At 38.2% G+C, this 12,529-nt stretch overlaps 1 long non-coding RNA gene across 1 annotated transcript; it reads left to right on the top strand.

Moving 5' to 3' along the window:
* The first annotated feature begins 673 nt into the window (after window positions 1-673).
* LOC143941880 (uncharacterized) lies at window positions 674-11,357 on the top strand. Its single transcript, XR_013264510.1, has 5 exons — window positions 674-804; window positions 881-958; window positions 1,040-1,091; window positions 4,228-4,314; window positions 11,170-11,357. It is a non-coding gene; the product is annotated as an uncharacterized LOC143941880 (long non-coding RNA).
* Window positions 11,358-12,529: the final 1,172 nt, after the last annotated feature.

Below are 12,529 nucleotides of genomic sequence, written 5' to 3'. Positions count from 1 at the left end.
CTGCTCCAGAAGTCCAGAGCATTATAGAACCGCTCACCAAAATTCCCCTCAAACTGATAGGTTTGAGCATTCCCAAAATAAATATGCAATATTCAGGCAGAATTTGACTTTCACAAGAACATGAACAGCAACATTACTTATGCATTAATCTGATTGCCATTTGCAGTCAGGAAACATTTATTTTTTATGTTAATATAAATAGTTTTTTTGCCGTCTATATCAGTTGGGGATTTTTAAACTCAACCCATATAACTATACATTCACTGTTGTACTGTGTAAATACAGTAGTAAAAAAAAACTGTTATTGGCATAACATTAAGTGTAAGAAGGATTTTCCATACATGGAATATATTCACAAACAAATCATACCGAATTGGTATCCAGTTTTCAAATCATTTATTTTTCTCCTGTAGTTTTCCTCTCTTTTCTATATGAAGGAGCAAGCACCAGAAAGATTCACATCATCATGTAGATCTGTGCAGTATTATGTTAGGAAGCTCCTGTCAAGGTCACAATTAATGATAATAGAAGGATATACAATCACATCAGGATGTGCCGTGTTAACCTAATTAGGCCTAGGGGTGTTTGGACGCTTCTGAAATTCAGTGACGTGTTTACAGTACAATTTGTACTGTATAAATACAGGTGCTCTTCTGAATAGGGCCAGGGTCTACAGATCGCTGCATGTAAAAGTGACAACTGAATACCACCAATTTTCTTACATAAAAGCTTCTGGGCTGCAGAGTACATAACTGGATATTTATGAAAGGAAAAAGACACCTTCAATAAATAACTTGAACAATGGTGAGAATACTTCAAGAAAATTAGGTCAACGTCAATGATGATAATGATTATTTTCATATTCAAATTTTTCTTTTAGAGCACACAAAGGGTCATTGTCCCGTTATCTGCCATTTTCCTACTCCTCCTCATAACTGACTGTAGTGAGGGGACAAAGGTAAGTGTCAGTATATGGATTTCTAATATGTTAACTGAGGCATACTTTCTTAGGTTTATTTTTGTTTAATTCTATATGCAGGTATTAACTAGAAACTGGGGTCCCCAATCCACATTATACCTAAAAGGAAAGCGTAAGTTTGATTGTGAATTGTATATCTGTTCTGCTAAGGTTTATTGCTTTGAAGTGGAATAAGAAATTGAGTAAGGTAAAGAAAGAACATTAACAATAGCTTAGCTCTACACAAATTATACAGTATAAACTATTTTGTATACACAACAATCTATGTACCAGCTGCCTAGTATCTACTGATGTCAACCATAGCCCAGCTAAAAAAAATGTCTAATTGAAAATTTAAACTAAACAATGACCAAGCAACAAAACCTATAGATCTGTCAATTTGGCTAATTGTTTAATGGGGTAATTCTTTATTTCTTTGGTTTAATACTTTGTACCCTGGTTGGCTACTTAGAGGAAGCGCAGATTGCATGGTTTGATGGTTCCCTGGTTAAAACTTCTCTTCTAGTAGGATTGCACCCAGTGATTGGCCCCGTTTTGGGTGAAATACATTAGACAGAATGGGGTCTCAGTAGGGTACATGTTTTGCACCTGAACAGTAAATTTATCTGGGCTTGAAATACTTCAGGGTGTAGCCACTTTCTTTTGCCTTTTAAATTGTTACTAAACCCACAACAGTAAAATTGGTCTGTATATGCAGTAAAGCATGCTCGTTATGTAAGAAAAAAGAGAAAGTGCATGGAAATAAAATAACGAGCTGGCTGCACACCCCAAAGGTGATTAAGCCTTTGAACTAATAAAATAAATATATTTTTACAAATTTATTTCTGCTTCTTGTCGCTGCCTGAAAACCCCAAGGGGAACCTGTCCTTTCATTCTTTTTAGCATGCTCCTTATAATCACTGTGGAACCCAAGGGGTTAATTTTCTGCATTGTGCAAAAAGGCTGTTTGATCATTGTCTTCTCTTATACTCCCTTTCTTCCACAGTCCCGAAAAAAAATCCTGATAGAACAGAGCCTTGGGGGCAAGCTGCACATGCTCAGTTTAGCCAGTAAAGCTAGAAAGCTTTTTCTTCTTGGGAGGGTGCATGTGATAAGCACATGGCCAATCAGCACTGTCCAGACAGAGGGTCAGGAGTCCTGCAGCCTCATAAGACAATCAGGGGAGAATGAAAACTCCTCCTGCAAGCTTTAACCAGATACTGATAGACGTCACAAGATTGCTCTAACTGCTGATGAGAAAAGATATTTAGCAGCTTATATTTACTATTGCATTTTCATGTTCTGTGTACTGTAGGAGACCAGATATAGTAAATGCAGGGTCCTGGGTTTAGTAACACTTTAATGCACCCAGTGAAGTCAGAAGAAAGACAGAACCCCTGATCTTCATACTTGTTTCAGGTAGGTGACTCAGAAAGCATTAAAGCCTTTGGATCAGTATAACAGCCAAACAACTAGCATTTTAAAAAACAGAGTTCAGCATTTGTAACCTGCATATTTATGCATACCTGAATCAAATATTACGTTTGAAGGATACTTGGCCTTAATGAAAATGTTTTATTGTTTAGTTTTTAAATGTGTCTATTTTGGAAAGTTTTTTATCACTTCCTGTTTAGACAGGAAGTGACTGGAAATCCCCCTTATTGAAAACAAGCGCAACAAAAAATTGATAGAGGGTCTAAATCTTCCTCTATATCTTAAGTGAAAAAAATAATTTTGGCTTTAACATACATTTGTTTTCAGTAATTAAAAAACACTGCATTGAAAACAATTGTGTGAAATCCAACAAACTGGTATAATTAGCAAGTCCTAATGTTGAATGCTCTTTTATGCAGACAGTATTCATCCATTGTATAATAGCTTATATTAGATCTAAACTAAAACTGGGTGATATTTAGTTTGCTAAATCACTGTGTATCATAATTATTTGCCATGTTTTATTCTTATTATTTTATTATTATATGTTAGGCTCCATGCACACTGGCTTAAAAAACGTTTCTTCTACAGGAGTTTTGTGTTCTGCCTGTAGAAGAAACTCAATGTTATCCTATGTGTCTATATACATTAGGACAATTAGAGGCATATCTTGAGCGCAGGAACAAAAAATCTTCTGGTTTGCATTTCTGATTGGAGCTCACTGGCAGAAAAATCTAAAAATTCTTCTAAACTTGTCTAGACTTTGTACAAAAAATGCTCTATATTAGCTTTTTTCACTTCTAAGAGAACAGTTTTTTAAGGCCAGTGTGCATGGAGCCTTAAAAAAGGTTGGTTTACTAAACGCATATAGGTGGTTCACTTTGTAAGGTACATTTTCACTTTGCGAAGGAATTTGTTCTTTGTCAAGGTAGCAAAAATTTAAAAAAAGCTGTATTTTTGCTTGCACATTGATTGTATGATGGAAGTCACCAGAGCTTTACCTCATTCACTAAGGTAAGGGAGAAATCCACTGAAAACTGAAAATTCCTTTCCAAAATGCCCATTTACTTTCATTTACCTGGAAATCAACCTCATAGTCTCCATTCAAAGTGCATGTGATAGGGTGACAATGCAGAGGAGTGACTGTCAGATAGGGGCATTTTGTTACCCCAAAACAAGAAGCAGCTGCACAAGGACTTTCATGAAAGGATGTTGGATGTTATGTGAATGAATACTATAGATAAAAATATAAAAGATTGAAAATTAGTTTTAAAATGGTATTATTACTTTACGATTATAAGATAATTTTTTGATTGGGTTTACATCTACTTTAAGACTCCTTAGCCCTTGTACACACGGTCGGACATTCCGATGGACGATGTCCGATAGGACAGTGTTGTCGGATAATCCGACTGTGTGTGGGCTCCATCGGACTGTTTGTTTCCCGTCGGAGTATCCGACGGACCAAGTTTTCCAGCTGGGCTATAAAATTTTCCCACAACATGATCCGATCTGACTTTGTCCGATCATGTGTAGAGAATACCGATCGGACAAAGTGCCATGCATGCTCAGATCAAATTCCTAGACCAAAGCTATAGGCTACTAGCCTGAACGTAGTCCCATCCTAATGAAATAACGTCATCACGTTACGTACGATCGGATTTTCTGACAACTTTGTCCGACTGTGTGTATGCAACAGTTTCGGACAAAATCCGTCGGACAAAATCTGACGGATTTGGTTGTAGGAATGTCCGACCGTGTGTACAAGGGCTTAGAGATGTTCTGATTAAACGTTTTACATTGCAGATGCAATAAGATGGTTTGTTTCATTGTAGATGGTAAAAGAAATATGCTGGAAATGGAGACTGACTTCCCCGCCTTCGGACCAGTTTACTGGATGAACAGTGTCAGCAGTATTATAGGTAAAGGAAGATGTACTATTAGCACCCTATAATTATTGTTGTTACTAAATTATTAAGGGGTTAATATTTCAGAAGGGAAATAACCATGCCTCCAAAACTACTATCAAAATATTGTAAATAAAGAGAATCTGTCATCATAACTCCTACCTGATTGAGGTGTGTTGGATGTTGTTATTCTCTGACACCAAGTTACATACTGGTTTGTTGACATTTGAGTAACTGATACCAATAGCATGATTTCCCCAAAACTCTGGGGGACAGTCTGGAGAACTTGAAGATCTGTTGCTATCAAAGGTGTGGGCTAGTAATGTGATAAAAGATTCAACTACACTAGGTAGTGGATTAAAATAGCATTTCTGTCCAAGGAACACTGCTGCTAGGTCATGGGAACCTTGTTTACCCTGTATAGCATTTTACATCATTTTGCTATTGCACAGGGTTTTCAGAAGGCCTCTGGGTGGGACCATAGTTCCTTTCCTGACATTACCTGCTGTTCAGCTTCTACTGGATCTACATATTTCTACATATGTATATTCATTTCTGTGGCTTGTGCCAAGGGAGATACATTACTTTCTGAATGATCTAGAGTCTTTTTAAGTGGATTGCACCAGATATTGATGGACAGAGCTGAAATTCCCTAGTCCAGAGATTTACATAGTCATGATAAGTTGCTCCCAGGCATGGGCAATCAGAACATTTTATACAGCCCTGTGGTCAAATGTTCTCAAACAAATTTCTATGATACTTTTTTTTTTTTTATGGCTAAAATGTACCTTTAACAACCTTTTTGAAATCCAACCCCTGGGTCACTTTAAAAATGCTAAATGTCAGAAATGAAAGTCAGGCACCTAAAGGTTCCTACACACATGGTTACTAAGCTTTGAGAAACCTTAGGAGGTCAGAAACATGGCACATTCTATTATGCAAATCTTGATCAGGTTTTGTAGTTGTGAGCTCAAGTACTGTGTGGCATTATGCCAATTGTATTTAATTGACCATGTAACCAACATGACCCTTTGGTCATTTTTTTATGTTAATGAACATGTGTATATTTTACCTTACTACATTTGTGTATTACCGTATTTGCCGGTGTATAAGGCGACCCGGCATATAAGACGACCCCCCTAAACCTACAGGACAAAAACGCTTTTAAAACTGTACTTACCGTATAAGACGACCCGGCTTTTGAGGCTTCCGAGGCTTCATATTTCTTCCTTCCTCCTGCATTTGCTGGAGCCAATCACGGCAAGCGATGTATTCTATTAATGAATACAAAGCCTGCTTGGATTGGCAGAGGCTGTAACATCATCAGCCCGCGCCGCTCTGACTCTCCAAGCCAATCAGAGCAGGCTACAGAGTAGCCTGCTCGGATTGGCAGAGGTCGTTACTCCAATCCGAGCAGGCTTTGTATTCATTTGAATACATCGCTCACCAGGATTGGCTCAGCGGTATATACTGTATGTAGCCGAAGCTACATACAGTATTACCGAACACCCAGCCGGCATCCGAGGGGCTGACCCGGCGTATAAGATGACCCCTGCTTTTTGGCCAATTTTTTTACATGCAAAAGGTCGTCTTATACGCCGGAAAATACGGTATCTCCTATTCTGCCCAAAAAGTCCCATTGGGGTTCAAACCATGTGTGTCTATGCAGTTGTGAGCTTGGGCCTAATTTGCACAATAATCCCTGTCAGGGCACCATGGATGCTCTGCCAGGTATGTGAGTGGGAGTTTTCTTCCTATGGTTTCTTCTCATTTAGAAATTTTAGGGTAACTACAGGGAAACTTTTTTTATACAATATATACTAAAGTCTGATAAGTCTGGTGTACTCCTCCTTCATATTAAGACCTCAAAGGCAAGCTTGAATCTGATTGATGGCTGTGAGAAACTTCTTATTACTGACACTTTAATACATCAGGCTTTCTGTATGTGGGAGACAGAAAAGAACTTTCAATGGGAATATTTGTGAATACCTCCTCCATTATATGCAGGTAAGAAGAATGATCTCTCCAGATCAACAGATTACTGACAAAAGAAAGTGGGATAGAACTGTGCACTTCTATGACTGGAGGAAAACATAAAGCTCTAGGCAGGTAGACAATGTTTCCTGTATGTACTTCAAAGTCTAATTACTTACAAGAAAGAATAAATGTAATACAGCAAGTGCCGTTGTGTGAAACAAGACAGATATATAAAAGTTGAGCAGCACTTTAAGCAATGCTACCACAAACGTCATCAAGGGAAGCTGAGAGCAATATATAGTTTACGGCTGAAAGCAATATGTCATACACTGTCATATACCGTTGTTGTGCGAAACTTCTACTCTTGCCAGCTCCAGTTGTAGCTGAAAATTTAATTGGAAGCATTTTTTTACATCTGTTTAATGGGTTAAAAAAACTGTTGATCTTGTTAGAAATTCAGAGCTGCCCTGTGTCCTCTGAATACTTTTGTTATCTCTTTCTTTGTCATCTCAAAGAGCCCTTCTAGTTTTTATCTTGAAATACATAATATAATTACCTTTCATATTCAGAGTGGCAGTGGGTGAGTAGTTTAGCAAAAAATACTGGGCTGACACTGCTCAGTCAACAAAAAGGCTAAGTTGTATAACTGTAAAAAGGCTAAAAATGTATATCCACTTTTTGCAGCCACAGTGGGATAACAGCTACTTTATATATGTTATATGTTTCCATTAACATAGCATAACTTAAACAAAATGCTGGTTACTTGTTTAAGTGCTATTTACTTGCTTAAAAAACTTAACAAGCTCTCCCTGTTTTATAATGTTTAGTATGGGGCTGCGGAGCAATGTTTAACATAATTAACCCTATCTGTATTATGCCCGCAGTGCTCATTATCCATTGTAAACTAGATATGAACATTGTCTATCCTAACAGACAGGTTAAAAATTAAGAAACTGTCCCCCTGCATTGTATATTATTGAATGATAGCTCAGTGAGTCACCATTCTGTCTTCGGGCTAGGGTTGTCACCTTTTCAGGATTCACTCGGACAGTTCAGGTTTTTAATGATGTGTCCGGGTTTCAGGAGGACTTTTTCAGACAGGATTGTGGCTTGGAACATTGCCCAGAAGGGTGAGGGGTACTAAGCAGGCTGCATTACTATTCTCTTAGGAGTGCCCAAAGGTGTCCCAGGTCTGTTAACCTATAGCGTTTATTTAAAAAAAAAAAAAAAATTCTTACTTGCAGGATCTTTAAGGGGATAAAACAAAGGGAAATCATTTTTTTTTTTTTACTTTGCTTTGATATATGCTATAAGGTTTACTGCCAATTGAGGTTTTTCCACACCAAACTGGCCAAACCATGTCTTTATGAAACTTACTTTTTACACAGAGGCCCAGCCATTGTGAACACAAAAAAGCTTAAAAAATCTTAAACTGTTGCCGCAAGATTGGAATGCATAAAATGTCCTTGTATGCTGTAGCATTAACAGTACCCTTAACTAGAAATATCTGACTTCAATAATTTGGAGGACTGTCAACATAACTTTGCCTATATGGTTTAGGTGTGATGTTAAGTGTTCATAAATGTTTGGCCATTTACAGTAAGTGTAATTCAGTAATCTGAGAAAACATGGTTATGAAGCAGAAATATATTACCAACCATATCGTCTTTAGGGTGTTTGTTATCTCTCACAGCCAGAAAAAATGTAATTACCAGTACTAAGAAATTTCCCAAGCCACCAATACATTTCAAGCCTATTTTAGGTGTCTGGATACGATTGCTGACATAGGAAATAGAGTGAGGGGAATTTACACAGCACAGACTCCAGTTTTACAAAATTACAATCAAAGGTTCTAAAATGTAGATTTTAGAACAGTTGCGGTATTTGTTGGACAGCATGCATAGCTCACTGATTTGTTTAATTTATGGCTTAGAGTTACTTCTTTAAAATGTGGTGTTAGTCTAACCACTTCTATAACACTTGGCTGCTGCCAGGATAAAATATTATTCTGAGAAGTAGCTGATGACACAATATTCATTAACCCATTACCAATGCAGCGGCAAATAACACTAAAGATGTCATAGCTCCCAACATATACAATTTTAACGCAAAAAAAAGAAAATATTTAATACTGTAAACATTTTTCAATTTATATTGCATGAATTTTATATTGCATTGCATTTTATGTTGCATGCTGTAGCTTTTTTGTAAAAGGAAAGTTCAGAAATAAAGCATCTCCTAACTGGAAAAAAACAATAAATTGAGAATAATAAATGTTCTTCCCAAAGACAATAATGTACAACAGTATGAGACTGATTAAAAAACTGATTTAAAAAAATCTAAAGAGCATTTGTCGACATGATGCAAAAGCAAGGCATGCCAGCAAGTCAGAGGGATCAGCAATGGGTCTGTCCTCTTTGGGGGAGTCCTAAAGATACCATGCATAACCAGCTCATTTTCAACTGATGGATACTTTAGTTTTCATTTCTCTTCCAGGAAATGTAATTCTTTATTTTTAACATCTAGGTCCACCCAATGTTAATGTTTTAGCTTTTTTTGGGTACAGATGGTTTGATTTTGCTTCTAGTTTGTGTTCAGATATTCCAGTGGGGATATGATTGTCCTCTCCGACAAGACCATAGCCAAGAATCTTTCAGGGAACCATACATGGGTCAGTTTTTTTCACTGGGTCAGCGCATTGAACGAAAAAACGGACATGATTCCCCCATCTACATATTCAATATAGATTTAGGAATCCCCCTTGCTGTGTCATTGTATTCTGATATCTGTGGTCAGAATACACTGACCTGTGCTGCAGCCCATTGGCTTCAAATGCTAATTGAATGGAAATCTTTCAGCAGGAGCATTCATGAGAATAGATGAATTCATTGATAGATTGACTTCCCAAGAACAGGAACGGTCATAGATGAATCAAAATCCAGCCAAGTCCTGCTGAACCAGCTGAATTTTGATCCATGTATGACCAGCTTTAGGCTGACCTAAGAATTATGTGATCATCTAGCCATCATGGATATAAAAAGGCATACACGGCATTCAATCTGAGGTCAGCCAACAAAATGATGGTTCCCTTTGAAAATCACCTTTAATGTGTATTTCCACTTTTGCAGCCAAATTTGAATAACACCTAATTTTTTACAGCATTTGTTACATGTCCTCATTTACATAGCAAAACCTAAAAAAAAAACATTTAAAAATTACCTTTTTAAGATGCTCTATTCTGGATCCTCCAGGCGGAAAAAAATCCCATGCATTTCCCTTTGCTTTTGAGGGGGTTGGGCCACTGTAATTGTCATAATTAATCCTGTCTGTACTGTGCAGACAGATGACCATTTTGAATTTTAACTAGAATTGAACACTGCCATAACAGAGGTTTAAAGGTGTAGAGGCTGGACTTCTTGGACTATTTGTTAACGCTGAAAGACCTGGACAGACTTACACTAATGCCGCGTACACACGACTGGACTTTTTGAGGGACTAGGTCCGACGGTTTTTCCGACGGACTTTCAGCAGAGTTCTGACGGACTTTCCGAATGAACGGACTTGGCCACACACAATCACACCAAAGTCTGACGGATTTGACGTGATGACGTACAATCGGACTAGAATAAGGAAGTTCATAGCCAGTAGCCAATAGCTGCCCTAGCGTTGGTTTTTGTCTGTTGGACTAGCATACACACGAATGGATTTCTCAGTCCGGTGGTGTCCGGTGGGAAAATGTAAAACATGTTCTATTTCTAAAGTCTGCTGGATTTTTGGCAAGCAAAGGTCTGATGGAGCCCACACAAGATCAAATTTTCCGAAGGACTTGTTCCGTCGGACCTTTGCTGTCAAAAAGTCTGGTCATGTGTACGTGGCATAACTGTTCAAAAAAAACTTGCAGTCAGCCATGACACATTGTTACATAGTTAATCTGGTTGAAAAAAGACAGAAGTCCCTCTAGTTCAACCAAGGAAAAAAATGCATACAATCCTATGTACACAATCCTATACCCACAGTTGATCCAGAGGAAGGTAAGGAGGAGGACACCTCCTTCTAAGAAACATCTAAAAAGTAATAAATATATATTTTTAATGTAGGCATGCTGTGTTAATGGGAACACATAACAAACATACGGTGAGTTTTCCTCAAATGTGACTGCAAAAATAAAAATATGCTTTCTTGCACTTGGACACAAGTGGAAACCAAGGGCTAATATCAGAGAAGGCAGCCTGTATTCTACCGTGCAGTTGGCTATCACTAAGGAAAACTGATACAAATGACACTTTCACTCATAAGCAATCCATTACAACCAAACAAGCTAAACCAGTGTGGCGCACAGAAGAAAAAAACAAGGTACTTTTATGTAGACATTGTGAGGGGCTAGGTTCTCAACCGAGGAAGCTGGGTCTATTATTGTATACAGTACTACCTGCAGAGAGTTTACATGTTCTCCCTGTGCCTGCGTGGGTTTCCTCCTTGTACTCCAGTTTCCTCCAACACGCCAAAGACGTGCTGGTAGGTTAACTGGCTCCTGTCTAAACTGGTCCTAGTATGTATAAGTATGAATGTGAGTTAGGGACCTTAGATTGAAAGCTCCCTAACCCATTCACGTTGACAGTATGCAAATATGGGGCCGCTCGGCGGGTGGGCTTTAACGCTGAGTGGCCATAAATTTGCATAACGGATTGTATATGCAGCTGTACCAAGAGCACTCTCCTGGCATAGTTACCAGCAGCTAGTGGAAAGATCCGAGTGAGTATAAGTACCTGAGGTCGGTTTCCTTTAAAGCAAAATTGGTTTTGACTGAGAATGAAAGGAAGGCAGAAATTAAATAAAAAATAATCTACATTTTTGTCTACCGTTAAACAATTATTTATTTTTTTTGCATTTCAGGTTACCAAAAGTCAAAACCAACATTGGAGCAGTTGTTCAAGAAACTAAAGCTTTATCAATATGATTAAAAGATTTTCAAATGCATTTTTTACATTTTTGTTTTATTGTTTATCAGAGCAATAAGTCCATGCTGCATGTAGTACTGGAGTAGAGGTGGAAAAATAAAAAAATACATATGTTAGTAACTACTGCTTAGTGTATTGTGATTTTTTTTCTCTGCTTTCAGTTTCCATTTGATTAGCTTGATAAAACCAAAGCTTCAAAACTTGGTATTTATGGGACTTTTTTTAACCAAAATGCACTGCATGGCCTTTAAACTATGGCTATCCGATTTAAAAGCGGGGTTTTGGTTAAGCCCGTTCCCTTACTCAGCTAATAGGGTTGGGGGTACAGAGTAGTATGAGTGTAAGCGAATTGGAAGCTCATGTAGGGAAAGCTCACAAACTGCAAAGGGAGATACAGTATACAGGTCAGGGAACTATACTTTCAAGTGGTAATAAACCCAAAAGCAAATATTTATTATATTGAAGCTTACCAATTCTTAGATGTGATGGCTACATTCATTTTTTAGGCTTTCTTTCTTCTATTTTTAACTGGTGATCCAGCCAGCAAGTCTTGTTTTTGAAAAGCACAAGCTCTCCAATGGAATGTATCAGTTTACATGAATGAAACAAACCATTTAACCCTGCCAAGGGTATATAAAACAATCAGCTTTTATTTATTCATGTGAAAACCTTTATCCCAAAAGGAAAAAAATATTTGCTGTAACTGATTATAAAGTGTGACCTGGAATTTGGCTTCAATTTGTTAAGCTATTTAAATCTGCTAATACATTTAACAATCCCCACGCGGGGACTGTTCGCTCAACTTTGTCCGTCAAACAGTTTCAGCAAACAGTCCGCTCAAAATTAGCATGGACGGACTTGCCCACACACGACGAACGAACAGTTTGCTGAAACCGTGCGCGATGACGTGAACGGCACGTACGACGGGACGGAAAATACGACGTCCTATACACTGCATTACAACTTTCGGCGTGTAAATCCTTTCTGAGCATGCGCGGAACTTAGTTTGACGAACAAGCCTACACACGAGGGGACTGTTCGCTGAAACCAAGTTTCAGCGGACAGTTTTTCGGAATTTCCGAAAAACTTTGTTCAGCAGACTGTTCGCTGAAACTGTCCGCTGAAAGCCCACACACGGGCGGACTGTCCGCCGAAACACTGTTCAGAGGACAAAGTTGGGCGAACAGTCCCCGCGTGTGTACGCGGCCTTACTGTTAGACTGACAATGCTGCTGTCTGCTGTACCTCCTGTTCTCATTCCAAAGCATTGTCTCACTAATACAGGAGATATGTTAC

Source organism: Lithobates pipiens, unplaced genomic scaffold, assembly GCF_037356315.1.
Source record: "Lithobates pipiens isolate NorthernLeopardFrog02 unplaced genomic scaffold, aLitPip1_a1.2 Scaffold_10, whole genome shotgun sequence".
In the NCBI taxonomy this organism is placed as follows: Eukaryota; Metazoa; Chordata; class Amphibia; order Anura; family Ranidae; genus Lithobates; species Lithobates pipiens.
The sequence above is the reverse complement of the archived record's forward strand: the minus strand, read 5'-3'. Positions and strand labels throughout refer to the sequence as shown.